This window comes from Apaloderma vittatum, unplaced genomic scaffold (assembly GCF_000703405.1).
Source record: "Apaloderma vittatum isolate BGI_N311 unplaced genomic scaffold, ASM70340v1 scaffold29087, whole genome shotgun sequence".
Classification (NCBI taxonomy): domain Eukaryota; kingdom Metazoa; phylum Chordata; class Aves; order Trogoniformes; family Trogonidae; genus Apaloderma; species Apaloderma vittatum.
The window spans coordinates 6,204-11,260 of record NW_009724994.1 but is presented as its reverse complement, the minus strand read 5'-3'; positions in this window follow the sequence as shown (position 1 = coordinate 11,260).

Sequence of the window (5,057 nt, the reverse complement as noted above, 5' to 3'; positions counted from 1 at the left end):
CATGGCTAAAATAATATATTTTTTTAAAAAGAGAGAGACGTGGAGAACAAATATATCTGCTAAATACTGACTTAGGAGACGGCCTTGGGCTTTACCAAATCTTACACCTCTGTTTTTTACAGGGATGCTGATATTGTGCTGGATGCCAGAGGTGGGCTGAGTTATGAGAATCAGTCAGAGATAATAGAAACAACTGTATCTGAACACAGGATGCAGTCAGAGCTTATATCAGGGAAAACAATCTATTTCCAGCTCAGACTACGGAAAGAAGAGGCACATAAAGCTGAAGGTCCAACTCAGTAGTCGTTATGAAGTATGTATGTTATTAGTGTATCTGGAAAAAGATCAGTCTTTTGAGTTTTGAGTGCCAAATGTGATTAAAGCAATTCTGTAACTGTAATCAAAGCTTTGTACAGATTTTTAAGGAAAACTTCTAAACAAGGCTTTGACAGATCCTGAGAGACCACTACATTCTTTGATGAATTGTCTGCTTTTTCAGATAAGGGAAAGGCTGAAGATCGAAGGCACTTGCATTTTGGTGAAGTGTGCTAGAAATAACTAAATAGCACTAGAAAAATGGGGTTTAGAATGAGGGCTGTTAAGTAGGTGAGGACATGCTTGCAAGAAAGCTGGTGAGGACGACAGACAGGCTGGATGTGGCTTACTTGGAGGATGCACAAATTCACCAAGGCTACTCCTTGGCAGCGTTTCCCCGGTGTCCCCGTTGTAGGAGCAAGTGTGACCTGCAGGGAGGTGCTGTTGGTCGGGGGCTGGATCCGATTTCCCCTTCCAGACTGAGCTGCCTGAGCAGGACTGGTCACGGCTTTGTGAATTTAGGAAGCAGCGAAAGGAAACCTGATCGCTATCGGTGGTTGTATCTGCCAGAAATGAGAACAAAAAGAAAACTTTGGTTTGTCGGTCAACCTGAGATTGAGTCAATCCCTTGGAGCCAAGAAATGTGTGGCAGCTGCTTAGAAAATCATGTGATTGTGGTTGGTAGAGGAGAGGTGAGAGAATTCCACTAAAAGTGGAGATGCATTGGTGCCAATGTGTACAAGGAATTATTGTAGGCAGGGGCTGCTGTCACCTGAGGGCAGGTAAAAGGAAAAAGGAATGTTGTCTGAGCATGTGTGTCCTGTGACCAAGAGCTTCCATTTAGCTGGAGAAAAATCAGATGACATTAGACATTTTGGAGGAGTGACAACACCTGTAAATGCAGCTCAGTGTGTGCTATAGAAATGTATAAGAACATTGCTGGCCATGTCTCTTAAAGGCATGAGTTTTGATTCTACTTTTACTAGGTTTCTATTTCACTGGATGCTTTTTTTTTAGAATTCATTAGTACAAAGTTATATATAGCATTACACTTGAAAATGGTTAGTTTCAAGAAAATGTTAGCCAGCCTTTAAACTGGCAATTGCAAGTACTGAAATGGAGTGCCAGATTCTCAAGAACTTAATATTTTTATCATTTTGCCTCCCCTCAAATTTAAATTTCACATCTTGAGTAATCCGAGCGAGTTGTTTGCCAACAGTTCACAGAGTAATATGTTTCCCCCAAGAACTTGAAGATTCATTTTCATCAAAGAATAACCTTTGCAGTCATCTCATAGGCATCATCTTTACTGCATTGTCCAAATTATTAATAAAAATACCGAGAATGCTGAATCTGAAAGATACTGAAGTGTACAAAATACATCTTTCCTGTATGGTAGAGACTGATTAGTATCTCAGTTGGTACTTACTAATCATATAGCAGTTTCATACAGATCATGTTTCCTTTGTTCGCTTGTGAGAATTTCTTTAGAGATAGTGCTTGAAGCTGGTTTCCCCCTCCTACACCCTGTTGCCAGATCTGTTGGTGTGTCACAGAAGAAAGTCAAACTACATCTATTTCAGTCATTTGCAGATGAATCGGTGCAGATTCTTACTTACGGCTGCGTTGTCTTCTGGGTGCTGGCAAACAGATTCTTTGGTAGCCGATTCCAGTATTTTTCCTGATACTGGAGCTGGGTCTAGGGATCAACCATTTCCCACCTCCGCATTTTCCACCTTCTTAAAAGACAGGTGCCATGTTTGTTCTTTTCCAGCCTTACGAAGAAAATTCCTCCGTCCTCCACGAGTTTCCTCGTCTGCAGCTCTAGGATTGTTTCAGGCAACTTCTAGAAGCCGAGAGACAACATATGAACCCGTAACTAACGCTGCTCGAGGGAGCGTCTTTGCTGGTGCGGACCCAGTCTCATCACTGCACCAGTTGCTCTTGATTTCTCCTGCTGAGTGAGGATTTTCCCCGTCCTTTCGACTACTTAAATGTTAATTGTGTTTGTGGATATCAGGGGCTAGCAGCAAAGGTGTAGCGACCTAGGAAATGGAACAGTGAGGTTTTACAGTGCTAGCTTCATTAGGGTTTGGGTTCAGGATGCCTGAACAGTTTCCTTTTTGTAACTCAGATCTGAGTTCCTCTGGTGCTAGTTGGGACTCACACAAGTCTGTATGTTAGCACAGGTTCTTGTCCGTGAGCAGGAACACCCTCATCATAAAATCTGTAACTTACTGTAAGTGTAGGTGTAGCTTTAATAGTAAGGAGACGATAATCAGAGACAGAATGTGGCAAACCAATCATTCTTAATCTAGCTGTACTACAAAAGAGGAATGAGAAAAAATCAGGTCACTGCTTCAGCAAGGACCTTTACAGCATTTACTGTAATTACCCTCCTAATCAATACAAACCAAGTAGTGTTACTGTTATGAAGCAGGCTTCGTTTATATCTGTTTTTCTAAAATATTATTCACTTTTCGTATAAATTACTCTCTTGTGGATGCACTAAGGTGGTTTAGTGCAATGAATAACACCAAGTCCCACATCTGCCATATATTTCATCTGTAGCTGCATAATTTCTTATCATTTCATTGGAAGTGTTTTGATTGCAACAGTATTATTTATGGTTATCACTAAAGCAGAAATCTTTCTGCTCTAAGCTAAGCAACACTAAATATTTGATCTTACTGTTTGATCTTTGAAAGAAATAATCACCCAACTACCTTAAAAATAGCTCTCTACAGTCAATGCTGCTATTAACTTTTTGAAAAAAAAAAGTTAATTATTATTTAAAATATGAATTACTTTACCTGAACTCCAGCAAGCAGATCAGCCACATTACTTCAGTCCAGGTTGTTCTATAGAGCATGAAAGCATTTGCCTACAGACCATACCCTAGCAGTACTCTTACTAAATGACATAACCACATCCTTTTTTTTTTTTTTTTTTTCCTATTTCAGTACAGGCTCTGTGAGTTTTTTACATAGACAAGTGATGGTGAAAGAGGGTAAAGATCTGAATCCTCAGCTGTTTCCAGTGAGTAGTCAAAGTAGGGTGGGGAGCAGTTTGTCTCTGAAGTCAGGATATGCTTTGTACTGGACTTAACCTGCTGCGAAGCACCTGAGAGCTTATTTGGGCTTAAGGTGGCTACCACCAAATTTCCAATTATTCCTTGAGTTGGAGGGAAGATTGGGAAGTGGAAAGTTGTAGGAGAGGCAGCCATTGAAATAGAGCTTCTTCCCCCAGTTTCTGCTCAATTTGCATGCTGGACATCAGGAGATGCTTCTGAAAGACACAGCCATGGAGACACAGGCAGCTGTTAAACTATTTAAAGGGCATATGCCAGTTTCGACCAGTTCAGGTGTTTCATTTATAACTGCACATTGGCAAACAAATGCCTGTTGGTGAGAGGAGTGAAGTATACAAACAGCTAAACTGCCTTTTATGTGAGCCATAGGGTAGCCAAGACACGTTTCTGGAACAGAGCTTGCAAGACTTTTCCATCACTAAGACTTTCCTGATGGAGCCTGAAGCTCTTCCTCTGCTCTGGGAGGTGTCGTGCAACATAACGCCTTTCGAAAATGTAATTGTGCTTGTGAAGAGTGAACAACAGGAACACAGGGACACTCATCCACTGCTGACTTCAGGAGATAGCAGATGAAGGTGGGACGTAGCAAAGGACCCAAACCTGCTGGTCTCCTCCGGTCCTGGCCAGGTTGGAACTGTCATCAAACAGATGTTTGGTACATAATGTGGCATAATTTACTGAAAAAAGTTAATTGCTGTTTCTTGACAGCGTAACATTCTCATACGTAACAATTTTATCTCCAAGCAGCAAAAGTGGCAGAAGAATAAAACCCTAAGTAGGGGCTCAGCTGTGTGTGTCGTACAGACACTTCACACTTCACACACAAACAGCCTCTCTCTGAAATCCCCTCTGGCTGAAGTGTGAAACTCGCTAGTGCTGAGAGCCATTCTTCTGATTTATGGGCTGTAACCCTACACAAAACCTTGGGGTTTGGAGGTAGTTTGGTTTTTCTGGGGCAATTCTGCACCGCCTGCAGAAAAAGTAGCACCAGTGTTTGTGTTACAGGACTTGGAGAAGAAAAAGCTTGCAATTTCTTAACTCGTCTTCCTGTCTCATCTAAAAATGAGTTTTGAAGCAAAAAAAAAAAAAGCAGAAGCCAAGTAAAGTTTGGGTAAAGCTCTTAAAATCACGTGGCAGAGGAAATGAAGGCAACATGATTCATATTTGGGAAACACGTTATGGAATTAGGAGGCTTCAAGGGCTTTTCAACTTCTGTCTTCTCAGAGCTATGGGCTAGCTACAAGTCTCAGCAACGGGCTGTAATGAATCTGGAGTCAAAAAAAGAAATCTCAGAGTACAACCAATATTAGCAGAAAACAAATGCCCTACAACTGCGTGTGACCTTTAAATGAATTATTCTGTGTCATGCTGCAGCCAAAATGGGGTTGCTTCTTTAACCCTCTTGCCACAGGCATATTTCAGACTTGGCTTAAAAATGAATTTTAGCATTTTGTGCTGCCTTAACTGCCAGCACTAGGTTCATTCCTTGTGGCTCTGTGAACTTCCCACTTAGTATCACTTGGTGCAGCAGAGCTCAAGCAAAAAATCAGCGTTTCTGCACACATCAACCGCATGTGTGGTAAGTTGGCACGTTGCTTGTAATATGTGGGGGTTCATCGCTTGTAGGTGAGCGTGTCATTTGTTGGTGCAC